We start from the raw sequence: 15,071 nt of genomic DNA, 5'->3' as shown, positions 1-15,071 counted from the left end.
GCCCTGCCCGTGTCACGGAGGGGCCAGCCCCGGCCGCTTTCCTGGCTCAAACAAAGGTTAACGGGGAATTCTGGCGTCGCTCGGAGGCCCTCTGCTCCGCCTGCAGGACCGCCAGGCTGAGCTCAGCCCCTTCACTGCGTGCTGAGGAAGAGATGGTTGAGGGTGGGCTGTGCTGACGTGTGACAGGAGGATTAGAATCCCTAAAATGCCTCTTTCAAAAGAGCCGGAGTGGGGAGCTCTGCTGGGAACCAAGCCCGCGGGCGTGGAGCCGAGCGGTGCCCGACAGCACGGACGCAGGAATCCGGCCGTGCTCCCCCCAGGGCCTCCCAGGCGCCTCCAGCGAGCAGGGCGATGCTCAGGGCCTGAGGCGCTAGCTTCTATCAGGAAGACTCTCCGCCGTGGCTTGAGGTTCTGTCTTCGGATATTGTTTTCCTTGTTCACCGTTTCTTTTCTTAAAGTGACGAGCTCCCTCAGACCCTGTGTCCAAGAGTTTCCCGCCGGCCCTGAGTGGCCTCGGGACACTGGGAAGGTGATGTACTGCGGCCGGGCTGACAGCCAGAGCCCCTCCGACAGGACAGGCAGGCTCGGGCCGTCGGTGAGCCCTCTGACCGTGCCAGCCCCTTTCCAGTTTCAAAACAAACAGCTGGCACCCACTCTGGTTTCTGTTGATGCTTACCGCTACTCCGTTTTTCACGCCAGCTTCTCAAGGAAAACCCCACGGCACGGCCACCCCGACGACCGTTGGATCCCAGGCAGCCAAGTGGAATCGAGGGGGACAGTAGCAGAGACGTCCAGGCACCCGAAACGGCCCGACCGCCCTCGCTCTGTCCACACCTTGTGCCTGGTTCCCCTTACTCAGGTCACCCTGTGCTCCGGCCAGCACGGTCTCTAGCCATTTTTACAAGTATCCCTCCCTCTCGTTTCGGGAGAAAACCCTTCAGAAGCTGGAAGCTGACCATCTCTTTCCTTTTCTACACCTGCCTCCCACTGGGCAGTTTTCTGCCACGAGGGTGAGGAGGGCCTGGTGTCAGCAGGTGAAGGGAAGCAGAGGAGAGCTTGGTGTGGGGGGGGTCACACCCAGCTCACATGCCCACAAATCCTGCTGTGCCCTGACTCCCAGAGGCCTGGTGGCTTTGAGCATGCTAAGGGGCTATGACTCACTTCTTAAAAAATTCATCTTCCTCCAAAATTCATACTAGCTAGGAGCTGAATTTCATTACCTCCCCCCAAATAGACAATGAGGTTCTAACCCCAGTACCTGTGAACGTGACCCGATTTGGAAATAGGGTCTTTGCAGATGTGATTACGTCAAGACGAGGTGGTCAGGGGGAACCTGCACCTGACCTCTGCATGTCGGTAGCACAGATGTCGGGTGGCGGGCCGGGGCCTAGACAGAGCCCCTGCCAACTGGGAGCCGTGGCACTTTGGGGAAATCCTCAGCCTTCCCACCCCTCAGTTTCCTCACTGGTGAAACACGGGGCTGCGCAGGTGGCCATGCGAGCCAAGGCCTGTCCAGCCGGCAGGGTCGCCACTGCTCGGGGCGCCTCCGTGGGACCCTCCAGGGCAGGCGCTGTTTCCACCAGCACCATCCTTCCAGGGGTTGCAAATTGGGCCCTCAGCCAAACCTGACCCAAGGCCTGTGAACTGAGGTTGGTCTTCAATGCTGCATTTTTGAAGGGTTACATATGCTTAAAAAAAAAAAAAGAGGATGCAAAGCGAGAATATGCGGCAGTGACGTGTTCACCATGGGTCCCTTTCCAAAAAAGAGCTCCCGCCCCGGTGCTGATGGGTAAACTGAGGCACCGTGCGGGCCAGGGCTGGCTCTCAGTCACAGGACTGACCAGGAGAAGCGTGGGCTCAGCGGTGACCACGATGGCGGCAGGGGTCTGGAGGGCATCTGGGAACACAGTGGGGACCTGCCTTGTTCTTCTGCACAGAACTGCCCAGGCCCCTGCCAGTGGCAGTGTGCTCGGATGGCCAGGCCACCTTGCCGTACTCACTGAGGACTCGCTCTGTCCCCCTCGTGCATCTGGAGCAGCTGTGGACGGCGTCAGGGACGTGGGCCAGAGCGTGGGCGGAGGGCGTCCGTGGGCGAGCCATGGGGGCCGAGAGCTGTCCACACACAGCAGCCGAAAGTCTCACATCTCTCAGAAGACTCGAAAACAAGCACTGCTTACTGGAATTCTTCCACAAAGTCGCGCCCAATGCAGAGCCACGTCCACGCCCCACCAGAGAGGCAAAGCAAACCAGGCTGCCCTCGCCTGGCGTGCCTGTGGCGTCAGCCCACGGGCTGCGCAGACGGAAAACAGAGGTTGGGCCAACCATTCACACGCACTTTGTTTGTATCATAGACCCTCGGTCCAACGACAGTGAGAGGGTGGGTCTTCCCGCTTAGCTCAGCTGGGGAGCAGAGGGGCCGTGGAGCGCAGGGGGCACTCTCCTCCCGGAGCTGGCCTTCAGCCAGGGACAGAGGACAGCCGTCCAGCCTCTGAACACAGGAGACGGAGCGATGGCCTCTCCCAGGCTCCGAGGGAAGGCTTTCGTCCAGGCACCGGACCAGTGCCTGGACATGAAGCTGTTTCTCTTCCTGGGATGCCTTTGAGAACCAGGCAGGTGCCGACTCCGACTCTGCCTCCCCTTCCCCTGCTGCCTCCTGCTCAGTCCAACTGCTTCCCAGATGCTGTCTTTTCCAGGAAGCCTGCCGGGCTTTGGTGATGCCACTGCTGTGTGCCCAGCTCATTACCGATCCTTCCTGACTGCACGTGTCCCTTTCATACATCTGTCATCCTCCCCGGGGTGCAGGAACACTTCCCCTTGCTTGCTGACAGTCTCTGCTCCTGGGGGCTGGGACCGGGAGAAGGGGGTGACAAGCGTGCATGAATGACTGGGTGACGGAGGCGTGGCAAGCCTCAGGCACGTGCCATCTTGGACTCAGCCCAGTGGAGAGAAACCTCTGGGGGCTGCTGGGACTGGAACCCTCCCCAGAGTTTCAGCCTGGCCCCTGGTCCCCCACACCCCTCTGCCCTCTCCCTTTTGGTTTTTCCACCAAAGAGAAACGAGAACTCTGGTTGCTCTGGGCAACCAAGAAACCAAGAACAAACATGTGGGCCCACTTGCGGGCTTCCCACCCCTGGGGAACCGAGGGCACACAGCTCCTCACCGTTCCCTGCCCAAGGGAGCTTCCCAGAATCCAGGAAGCAATGCAGAACCTAAATCAAGAACGATGGGCGGTTTCTAAGGCCCCGTGTGGCTGTCCCGCTCCCCCTGCCTGCACCTTGCTGGGCGCTGCCGCCCCTTCCCAGAGGCCCCTGCCCAAGTGCCGTGTGTGGGAAGTGGGAGCCCCGAAGTCAGATCCTGCTTTGCTGTGAAAATCTGGGGGGCCCGGGCCAGCCGGCTCTTGAAAAAAAGATGGGCCGCACACCAAAGAATGTCCAAGGAGAGAGAGGCGGGGCGGCACGCCTTTACTCAGACACGAAGGCCAGGGAGGATGGCTCAGACCCACACACCTCCCGTTCTCGGAGGCCCAAGGCTCAGGGCGGCCTCTTTCCCGCCAGTCTACTCTCACCGCTGAAGACAGGGGCACCTCCCGAGAGGCTCAGATACTTGCCTCTAAAAACAGCTTTTTTATAGTGAAAAGACCATCCTTCTCCGCAAGTACCGTTGTCCACTCTCGCGTGGCCATTTCGTCCTGTCGGATGCGGGGCAGCCAGGGGAGGCTGCTGGGCACAGGCTTCCCAGGCAGGCCGGGCCGTGACCAAGGAGCCCGGGGCCCTGGGGCCGTGGAGCGGTGGGGCCGGGAGGTGTGCTGGGAGACAGGACTCGAAACCGTGCACAAGGCGGCGGGCAGCCAGGGCCATTCACGTGACGCACAGGTGCCCAGCAGCTGACGGGCTGCCCTTCGAACATCACTCACAGGCACTGCCAAGGCAGCAGGCGGAGGTCCGCATGCAGCCTGAACTCTGGGGTGAAGCCAGAGGGGGTGCCCGGGAGGTACTTCCGGGGAGGGTGGGGGCCAGAGGTGGGCCACCAGGCCACCCTGCAGACATGGCCCAGACACACTAAGAGGAGCCCTGGAGGAATCTTGGCCAACGCTGGTCCCTGAGAGGACACCAGGAGGCAGTGACGTTCCTCTCCAAGCAGAGCGAGCGGATAGAGGGGCTGTCCCCTCGGCCACATGCTGGGTCCCCCCCACTGCCGCTGTCGACATTTCCTGTCACAATCACACCTGTGCTCCCAGCCCCCATGAGAAGCCCACACAAGGATCGCCCCTATTTTTAGGAGACCGAGACGTGGCGGGGTGTGGGGACTGGACTCAGCCTGCAGAACCACTGATGAACGAAGCCAAATTCAAACCCGGATTTCAGTCTGGAGGCTGGCTCCTCAGCCAGCCGTCAAGTTAGAGGCAGTCCTGCCCTCCAAATCCACACAGGCCACTCCCTCCCCTGGCCCAAGCTGCCCCCGCGCCCAGGCCACGGTCGTCCGGACCTGCCCTGTCCACTCCACAGGTGCTCTTCAAGTGAGAGTGATTAGAATGAAATAAATTTAAAACGTTCTAGACACGAGAGGTGAGACCAGCGCCCCCTGCAGCTTCTGCTCTGATGTCACCTGCCAGAGCCTTCCCGGCCTCCTCCCCCGAGAAGGACTCCCACCACACGGCGTGGAGCCCACCAGGTGCTGTCTGCTCACCCACTGCAGAGTGCGCTACAGGACGGCCGCACGCCAGCTCCGTCCCCACAGCTGAGGACGCAGCAGGTGGTCCTTAAGTAATCTGTGGATGAATGAATGAAACCACTTTACCTAGCTCTGATGGGCACAGTGGTTTTAAATATGCTCTGAGGCCATGGCCACTCCCTCCTTGGAAAGTGAGGCTTAATACCCTTCCCTCTGAGGGTGGGCTGGACTTGGCGACTGGCTTCTAACGAACGGAGGATGTGGCTGTGACTGTGTGACTTACAGGACAAGGTCGCAAGCCACAGCGGGCCCCACCTCGCTCCCCTGACTCAGGGCCCTGGGGACTGCCCATGTGGCAGGTGACCAAGGTACCTGAGCACAGGCAGCCTGAGTCCCTCAGTTGTGAGCTTGGAGGCAGACCCTCCAGGCCCCGGCAGGCCTTCAGGTGACCCCAGCCCAAGCCTACATCTTGACTCAGGGACCATGAAGCCAGCACCACCCCACCAAACTGCTCTCCGATTCCCGGCAGACAGATGTGAGACAGCATTCAGCAGCTGCATTTTGGGATTGTTTGTTACACGGCAGTGACAGCTCACACAACAGGGAAGGGCTTTGTCCAAAATGCAAAGCTGGGGCCCACATGTCCTTGGGGAAGACATGCTTCTTTTGTGCATCGAGTCCCACATGACACACCTGTTTGAGCACCTACTGTGTACCCAGCCCTGAGAACAGAAAGATGAAAATCTAGATAGTGGGTGGTTGGTGTGAAGAGGTTGTCCTGCCTGCTTCTGTTCCAGTGGCCCCAGGGCCCCATCCCCACCTTTCTGTCCGGAGGCAGGACCCAAGGCCAAGGTCTGGTCTGGGCTGCCGTCTCCTCCATCCACTGCGTGCACCTCCCAACACCACGGAACCACAGCAGCAGCCCTCCCCTCGCATGGTGTACCCAAAGGCTTCAAGAGGGGGACAGCCAGCTTCCCAGACATGACGCCCCAGTGACGTGGTCCAAGACAGTAAATCACAGTGAAGTGGGAGGCAGCCACGAGGCTCTGAGGTCCATCAGTGGCAGAAACTGACACATTATGAACAAGGTGTTTCTGCTCTGAGACCCACATGGGATGTGACCCAGACAAGGAGTGAGTGCTCTCCCAGAGCGAGATGTCCCTTCCAAGATGCCCCGTGGGAGGCACAGGCCATGCCTCCAGTGCTGAGGAGCAGGAGGGGCTGGCCATGGAGACTGCCAGGACCTGGGGGAGGTGCCTTGTGGGGACAGGGCCTGCGTGGCCTCGGCAACAGGCTGCCCTCTTTGAGCCTTACTTTCCTGTCCACGACAAGCAGGGGACACCAGGTGAATGGGCTGGTGTGAGGACCCAGGAAGACAGCAAGTATGAGACACACCTGGGGGTCCATGGCAGGCAGCCGCTAAATGCCCCTTCCCGCTCCCTGCGGCGTCTTCGCATCTAACTCTCCGTACTCCACGCAGCCCTCCTCCCCGGCTCAGGCCTCCGGGGTGGGGCGCAAGCTTCCCTGACTTGGTGCTGGTGGCCCCTTCCCTCTGACAGTCACAGACGCCATCCCTTTCAGAGCCAGCCCTTCCCTGACCACAGACAGCAGACCCAGCCCCAGGCCACCCCTCCGCAAGGGCACGGTCCAGACAAATCGAGGCTGGGATGCGGGGTGCCTGGCTTCTGAGCACGACTTCACGGCGTCAGTGCCTCGGGGTGAGCCACCGCCCTCTCTGGGGCTCAGTTTCCCCACAGTCTGAGCAGCCAGGGCTGCCCTCAGAGATGCAGTGGGGCAGCTGGGGTGAGTCAGAACACAAATCTCAAGTGAAAACAGAACGTTTCTGATTTGGCTGGAGGTGTCGGGAGATGTCTGTGGATGGCGCCTCTGGGCGGAAGGACCTCTGTCTCCCAAGCCAGTCATCGTGGGACCGCTATCCGGCCGTCAAATCACTGTCCTGGGCACTCCACCCCATCTGCCCAAACCCACAGGGATGCCCTCGACCCGTTCGCTCAGAATGTAAACCCACGGGAGGCGATTTCTGTTCAGACTGCTCAGGGCATGAAAACCAGTGAGAGTCGCGGGCCCTTTCCTGACGCTCCTGGCTCCGGTCTGCTTTGCGCCTCTGTGACCCCGAGGTCTCGGAGCAACCACCCCTCCTACCCTTTCTCTAAACGGAATTCCACGGCGATCCTCTGTTGGACTCACCCGTTCGGCAGGCCAGGCCCTGACATCGTGCGGACATACACTCCCCCCTCAAACCAGGCCTGACTTTCAGAATCAACCCCCAGCCAGGTTGAATCAACCCCCACTCCTGGAGCAGGGCGAGGAGCAGCCACAGCCCCCAAATCCACTCACTTCTCCGGAAAATCCTCACATTGACAGCCTAATATCAAACCATCAGTGTGAAACAAATCATGGATTTTCAAAGACCCACTTACCGTGGCCCCAAACCAGCGCAGGAAGAGCACCCCCAGGTCCACATGCCGCACGACCAGGAGGGCAGCCCCCACCCTCTCTTGACTTCCCCCGGCGCGGTTAGCGCTGACAGGGTTTGTACACACTGCAGAAGTTCACACCCCTCTGAAAGCATGTCTGCGCGCAAGTGATTTACCGCCGAGATCTGTGTGTGATTACAGCGCGCCCAGCTATGTTCTGACAGCGGTCATTTGCAATGAGATCACGCCTTGAAGCCCAGGGTGCCCTCAGCCGAACTGGCCCCCCATCGGGGCTCAAGTTAGAGAGAAGCACTTCCTGGAAGAGCAGGGGGTCCTCCCATCGAATCTCCTGTGAGTGTCCCCGATAGCCTGGCTCCCGCTAACTTGTGAAGGCCGACCTGCTCCTTTCCCTTTACTGCTGTTAAACAACGCAGCAGCCAGCGGCGTTTGCCTTTCGGCCCGCTGGCCTGGCCTGGGAAAGGTGGATTTATGTGTCTCCTGACATGTTGACAAACCACTGGACTGGAAAATAAAGACTGGCTTAAATCTGCCCCAGAGCAAGTCACAGCAGCATGGGAGAGAGGAGAGGAGACAGCATGGAATCGTGGGCCGCCTCCGCCCTGCGCCAGGTAGGAGGAGACCACGTGGTGAGGTTGCTGTCTCCAGCTAGAGCTAATCGCTTCCAGATGCCGGCTGAGCACCCGGTGCCCAAGGTCCTGCCGGGCTTCTCCGCTTGTCCCACTGTCCGGTATGTGCAGAAACTGACCTCTGCTGAGTCTTGGGACAAACCTGATTGTGTTCCAGGTCAGCTCCCCTCCCCTACTCCCCGCCTCCTCAGTGCTGGAAAGACCTTACAGGAAGCAGAGATGGGTCAGAGTGAGCTCTGGCACTGGCCACGTGACCAGGGCAAGTTTCTTCATCTCCAGGTCCCTAACTGCTCATCCCAAAGAGGATAATCGATAACCCCAACCTTGCTGATTTGTGAGAGTGAATGACCAGGTAGTCTAGGTCAAGAGCTTAAAAGTGCCTGGGCCAAAGCCCATGCTCAACAGGTATTGACCCTCATAGTCAATACCACCACCACCACCACCACCATCATCACTGTTACTACTGTCACCACCACCATCAATATCACCATCACATCATCACCATCATCATCACCATCCGCCATGGACTAAATGTCTCTGTTCCCCCCAAATTCATTTTTTGAAGCCCTAATCTCCAGTGTGATGGTATTTATATGTGGGGCCTGTGGTCGGTGATCTGGGGACTTGTGAGGGTGGAGCCCTCAAGATGGGATCGGTGTCTTTATAAGAAGAGACATGAAAAATATTGTCTCTCTCTCTCCACTACTGCAAGAACCCAGCAAGAAGGTGGACGTCTGCAAACTAGGAAGCAGGCCCTCTCCAGACATCGAATCCACTGGTACCCTGGTCTCAGAACTCCCAGTCCCCCGAACTGGGAGGAATAAACGTCTGTTGTTCAAGCCCCCACCCCAACTGGCTAATACTCTGTGGTGCCTGGTGAAGGCTTTTGCTGAGCGAGCACCTGCAGGGATCTGGAGTCAGGGGAGCAATGTCAAGGCAAGAGCTCTGGAGAGCTCCTGTTTCCTTTCCTTGGCTCGAGTTGGAGAGGGTGAGAAGTCTGGACCAGGGAGTTCTGAACACGCCTCCTTGCCAAGTCTTTTGGCAAAGGGAGACAGATTTCAGGGCCTGGTCCACCTAGTGGAGAAACATAATTGTAGGAAGAAAAAGACAACAGGGAGACCCAAGCCATGGGTTCCTTCCCATGGGATTTGGGGTCACAAGTGTCTCCAGGCCACTTTACTGGACCTCAACCCCCTGCCCCTCAGGACCCAGAAGCCTAGGAGTGTGGGTCGGCTGGATGGAGCCAGAGTTTGGGTGTTGGCTCTTTTCCTGGTTCGTTGGTGGCCACCTTCTCTCTGTCCTCTGTGGCAGGGAGAGGGAGAGAGAGAGAGAGAGAGAGAGAGAGAGAGACTGCTTCATCTTCTCAGAAGGGCACTAATCCCACGCTGAGGGCCTCATCCCCACACCACATCTCACTACCTTCTGAGGCCCCACCTCCAAATGCCACCCCACTGGGGGTTAGGGCTTCCACAGGTGAATTTTGGGGGGCTGCAAACATTCATAAACAAATGAGTGAATGAATGAAGTCGACCACTTGGCCCCCAGGAGAGAGGCTGGCGGCATTCTGACTTCTGCCCCGATTGCACCTCTTCTTTTCCCTCCTTCAGTGCTGCCTTCCCTACTCCTGTTTAGTCATCTCCCTCTGCCCTTTCTTTCTCTCTCCTGCGACCAAATGAAGAAAAACAAATATATTAAAAAAGCATTCAGGGCACCTTCAGATGCATCTTGTCAGTCAATCTCCCTGAAGCCCTTGGGTGGCAATGCCGTCTCCCTGTTTGCCAGGAGCAGATAAGGTCACACTGTCAAGGCAACTTGTGGTCTCACAGCCAGATTTCAGACCCCAAATCCAGTGCCTGCCCAGCTGCAGAGTGCAGTCTGTTCTGTCCCCAGCCTGGGAGCCCCCAGCCCAGCCAGAGCCCAAGAGAAGATGACCTCAGATAACACACTGCTCCTGACAACGACCTGCCCAATGGTGAGCTGCCCACCTGGCAGGTCTGCCACAACACCTGGGAGGGCACGGGGACCCTTCCAGGAGGCCGGGGGTCCAAGCAGCACCCCGGCTTAGAACACGCATCATCCAGGGCCTCCCAGGCCCTGCAGCGGCCTGGCAAGGGGCAGAGCAGCCGCGGCCCTGGGTGAAAGCTGGCCCACCGGGCTGAGTTTCCAGGGTCTCGGGGTCTTCCCTGTACAGTGGGGATGGCGATAGCCCCATAGGGTTGTGGGGTGTGCGGGGGTGGCTGAGGGGCCGTGTGAGTGGAAAGCCAGCCTCAAGCCTTGTTTCCACTGCCCTCTGGAGCTGCAGAGCTGCTGGGAGGTCCAGCCCTGGTGTCCTGGAAGCTCCTTACACAGAAGAAGATGGAGTCTCCAGATAAGGCAACACAGGAAAGAGAAACTCAGACCTTAAACCAACAGGCTTACCCTGCGAGGAAGCAGCAGGGAACGACCCCAGGACACTCCAAGAGCTGGGTCTGAATCCGAGCCCGGGCTTTCCAGCTGTGAGACCTGAGTCTGGGGTCATCATCTGGAAAATGGAGCCCTGGGCCCCACCATGCAGGACCCGGCTCCCCCTACCCCCTTTCCCATTCCCCTGCCCAGGAAATGGGGTCAGAGCGCGCAGGAACAGAATGGGTGCGGGGGAGGATGCAGACCCTCCCGCCTTCCCCGCGGCTGTGACCGGGGCGCGGCTTCACGGCAGGGGCGAGGTGACCTTCCCCACAGACTCTGGGAGATGGCTCAGCCCCAACTTACCTAGGGGAGCTCCTTCCACCCACGCACGTGCTCAGCACAGCTGTGTCCTCTTTCCAAATCCCTCCCTGCAGCGCCCGAGGGAACCAGAGGCTCTCCAGCCCCGCCCTCTGTCCCCTTTGCTGGAAAGGGAGGCGCTGGAGAGCTTGTCTAGAAAGTGAGGACCCTCCAGCCCAACAGCACCCAAGCACACAGAAAAGACGTTTCCATCAAGAAGACATCTCAGAAACTCAGAGCGTGTGTTCCCTGGCCTTGAATCCTGCTCTGCCATTAGCAGCTGGACATCCTGGGACAAGTCGCTGAGCCTCTCTAAGCCTCAGGGTCCTCATCAGGAGAGGGAGGACCTCATCCCTTCTCGAGGCTGTTGAGGCATGGAGGTGTCCGTCAGATGCTCAGCTCCGCGCCTGGCACCTACTAAATGCTCAGTAAACACCTCCTCCCCTTGCGTGAACTGAAGGCGCCAACGCCCACTCAGGGACAGTGATGAGAAGCAAACAGCTGGAGCTTTTCCCTGTAAAGTTCAGAACGTCCTGGGTGTCAGAGAGAAACCCGAGCTGACTGCAGACACGTAATTGTGTTCACATGAAACATCTTTCATTATTTTTCCCAGCACGTCTTTGATGTGGTCACTGGAGTCTTAAATGTTTGTCACTGTTTGCAAGCACGCTCCTGTCCCCACACTGAGGGACCAGCTCACAGGGGAGTCCCAGATGGCCTGGCCACCCTGCTGTCCTGCCTCCAAGCCTTTCCCTGGTCCTTCCCCTCCACCACTCAGCAGGGCACATGGCTGGTATCTGCAACTGCCCGCTGGCTGGGCAAGCAGGGCAAGTCACTCACCCTCTCTGAGCCTCCTCTGTCCAGGCAGGCATGCATCTGCCTGCCCCCTTTGTGGGGTTCTGAGAGTGTCAGAGGTCATGGACACTGAAGCTCTTCCCAATGGCTGGTCCAGGTGAGACCAGAGACCACGGAACCCACTTCCAGCCTGTGGATAGCCAGCAAATGGAGGTGAGCCCTGGGCCACATGTGAGGGGGTGGACCCAAGAGCCATCAGGCCCGAGTCCCTGCAACCTGTAAATGCTGCCCTACACAGCGAAGACGTTGCAGATGTGGGTGCATTAAGGATCAGCTCATGAGATGAGATGATCCCAGACTGTTGGGTGGGCCCTGAGTTCAGTCGCAAATGTCCTTAAGAGAAGGAGATGGAGGGGAGGTGACACACATGGAGGGGCAGAGATGGGGGGACACAGCCACGAGCCCAGGGATGCCTGGATCCACCAGGAGCTGGGAGCGGCAGGAGGGACACTCCCCGGAGGCTCCAGATGGAGTGTAGCCCAGTGACACCTCGATCTGGGGCTTCTGTCTCCAGCACTGAGAGGACACATTGCTGTTATTTAAAGTCTTGAGTTTGTGGTCCTCTGTGACCAAGGCAACAGGAAACTAATACTCCACATAAGGCAACGGGAAAGTATGACTGCCACCATTTGCGAAATGCATCTACATGTTTACACGCACAATGCCCTTGTGCAAGCAAATCCATCCCGCTCCTGGGTTCTGCCCTGGCCTCACCTCAGCCCCCACTGTGGCCCCAAATCCAACAGGGATGCTTGTAAAGCAGTTTTGCTTGTGTTGCTCCTGGCCTGGGGTCTTCGATGGCTCCCTACTGCCCTTAGAACCACAAGCAACTCAAACATGCATTACTGCTTGTGTGTGATCTCATCCTGGTTTACTTCTCCAGCTCAGTCTGCTACCCTCTCCTTCTCACCCTCCCTCCTCCAGCTAACTCGAGCCTCTGTTCATCTCACACACATAATCTCTGCTGCTGTGAGACTCAAGAGTGTGAGACACACAGAATGCCCAGCGTGGCACCTGGAGTGTGTGCCATGGAGGGAAAGGGCGTCGGTGCTGGTTCAGCCACTACCCAGGCAGGTGCCCAAGGGTTCCCTTCTCCTCTGTGAAGTGTCAGTGCTGGACCTGAGCCTTCAAAGGTCTTCCCCACACTTGTGAGTCTACACTAATCAAAATGTTTCAGACCAAGAAAAAAAAAAAAACTGCCCAGAAAGTGAGAAGGTTTTAGCCTGACGTATCCAGACTAGCTGGATATGTGGATCCAGGCTCACCCACCAATCCCAAGTCCAAAGCATAGGGAACAGCACAGGACACAGTCCCTCCTGTGAGGGTGTTTCCCTGGGACCCTGCCAGTGCCGTGCATCCAGCAGGAGCACAATAAATGCATGCTGAGTAGATAGCACACTCGGTGCTTTCCAGAGAGGAGCCCCAGCCCCACGCAGGCACCCAGGCCAGGTGGCCCAGCAGCCCTCCCCGACTCCAAGCAGACAGCGCCCTCAGAGTCCCAACTGCACGAGACCTCTGCACCCTGCCCACTGCTTGGGAGCAGGCATCCCAGCATGACCACGGCCATCCTTCCGGCTCTGCCCCCTCGTGCTGTTCCGAGACCTGCCTTCGGGCGTTGTTGCCATCAGAAGGGGCGAGGCCACTCTGCCCTCCAGAAGGTCCAACAGAGGTATAAGGGAAGGGGTGCCGTCCTGCTCTGACTCCCACGTGTTTGCTGCAGGTGTGCCTCCGTGAATCGCAGGGACTCTACAAAGGGCTGCTAGGTATGTTTTCAGAAGAGCAACTTTCCCTCATCGGGGGCACTTTATACCCAAGGTTTGGGAAAGAAGCGTCTTCCTTTCAAATGAGAGAAATAAGGCAATGTGTGGCTCACTGCACACGCATCCTCCAGGCACGTGTGAGGTGCCTCCTGTGTGCAGAAGCTGATGGTGACACGGGATGTGTGACCCCTGCACCAGGGAGCCGAGGGGCTGAACCAGCACCTCTCAGACTCTGATACACACAGGAGCCACCTGGGGGTCTTTTTAAAATGGGGATTTTCATGCAGCAACTCTGGGCAGGGTGCAGGTCTGCATTTCCAACAAGGTCCCAGGGAAGGCTGAGGCTACCTCCTAAAACAGAATCTCTGGGGCTGGGACCTGAGCGCAATGCGCCTCCAGTGGCCCTGATGTTCTTGCGGGTTTGAGCAGGGAGGGGCCCAGACCACGTTGGGCAGATGTCTGTCGGGAGCTGCCACTTCCGCCTTCCTGCACACGGTATCATCCGACAAGAGTACGCAGTCTTGCTGACTAATGGCCTCAGAATCCTTCCCAACACAGCAGTCCAGGCCACCCCCTGGGAGTCGGCACTCAGGATGACAGCGGTGCCTTCCCAGGTCTACACAAAACAGACAACACATGGGCTCCTACGATGTCCCAGATGCCACAAAGTGACATGGGAGCTCAGGGGGTGGGAGCAAGGCATGGCTTTGGGGCGGAGTGTCACCCAAGAGGTGGGAGGATCTGCGGGAGTTCTCGGGCCAATGAGGGAAGGCTCCAGGGTGGGGGAGCGGCTTGGGCAAGAGCAGGGGGTGGGCTGGACGCTCCGGGTTTGCTCGGAAACAGTGAGTGTGAATCAGCGAGAGCCAGACTAGAGCTCCAGAGTAGAAACAGGGTCACAGAAGGAGAAACGGCAGAGAGGCAGAGCCCAGCGGGCCGCGGGCCACGATCCCAGCAGGAGGGTCTGGGAAACGGACCCCAGCAGCCGCCCCCACCCCCTGCCTCCCTGTCCAGGCCCCTTCCTGAGACCCTGCTGGGGAGAAGAGGGACTGGGGGTACCACGGGAGGAGGAGAGAGAGGCCCTCCGAGATAAACACTCGGAGAAACCGGAAAGGTCGGGGCCGATTACATTAGCCATGGGAAAAAATTAGCATCGGGCACTGCATTTTAATAAAGCATCTGTCTGGTTTTGATTTCACAGATGTAAAAAGAAAAAAAAAACGCAGGCAATCTGGAACTAAGTTGGACTACTTCAAACTCCTATAAACCACAGTTGGGATTCTCCCAGCATTTCTGAGGCTCAATTAACAGAGACTTCTTCAAGTCAAAAAACCCTAAATAAACTCTGAAGGGGACGTCGTCGCGACGTGATTTGCCATCTCTTTCCACAAGAAGCATCCCCTTTCTTTATTATTTTAATTGGCATAATCTAACATTGTTCTAATTACAGAGGGCTGTGAATTCCTGCGTCGAGGAGACGGGGAGGGGGGGTGGATTTCCCGGCCTGCGTTTAATTGCAGTCTGCAATTTCATCAAAGAGAATTTGGTTATTAATAGAGCACGTGGGTTCTCAGGTTGAACATGCCAGACTCTGTCCCACAGGAGCGTGGGCACAGAAGGCGCTGGGATTCTGAGAGCCAGACTGGACAGGGTCTCAGCTTTGAGGGCCTTTCCTGGGAGACACCAGGCAAGCTCGAGCCCACCGGGCGTCCACACTCCTCCACTTGCCAGGGCTCTCCCGCCAGGAGAGCCGGACCCCCACCGTCTCACACAGTGGCCTCTGCTGGAGCTGCTCCCATCTCCTCCTCCTGGTGACCAAGGGTGCCTCCCACACCCTGCAGCCCCCAGGCCCCCTGTCCCTACCCTGGGCAGTCACGTTAAATGTCCAAAATCCGGTGTCCCTGAGGGTCCATCTGATCAGCAGCTCCTCCGGAGCTCACCCCCTGCCCAGTCACGGGCTG

The 15,071-nt window shown here is 58.4% G+C and overlaps 1 protein-coding gene across 3 annotated transcripts in view; it reads right to left on the bottom strand.

Moving 5' to 3' along the window:
• ZNF469 (zinc finger protein 469) overlaps positions 1-15,071 on the bottom strand; it is a 233,320-nt gene that overhangs the window by 155,159 nt on the left and 63,090 nt on the right. The window contains exon 1 of one of the 3 annotated variants that reach the window (XM_072946780.1): positions 10,505-10,795. The exons of the other annotated variants lie outside the window; for them this stretch is intronic. The gene's annotated coding sequence lies outside the window, so the exon portion shown is untranslated. Of the gene's footprint in view, positions 1-10,504; positions 10,796-15,071 lie in introns of those variants that run through there. 3 annotated transcript variants of the gene reach the window in all.

The sequence above is a fragment of the Vicugna pacos genome, chromosome 21, assembly GCF_048564905.1.
Source record: "Vicugna pacos chromosome 21, VicPac4, whole genome shotgun sequence".
Lineage (NCBI taxonomy): Eukaryota > Metazoa > Chordata > Mammalia > Artiodactyla > Camelidae > Vicugna > Vicugna pacos.
The sequence above is the reverse complement of the archived record's forward strand: the minus strand, read 5'-3'. Positions and strand labels throughout refer to the sequence as shown.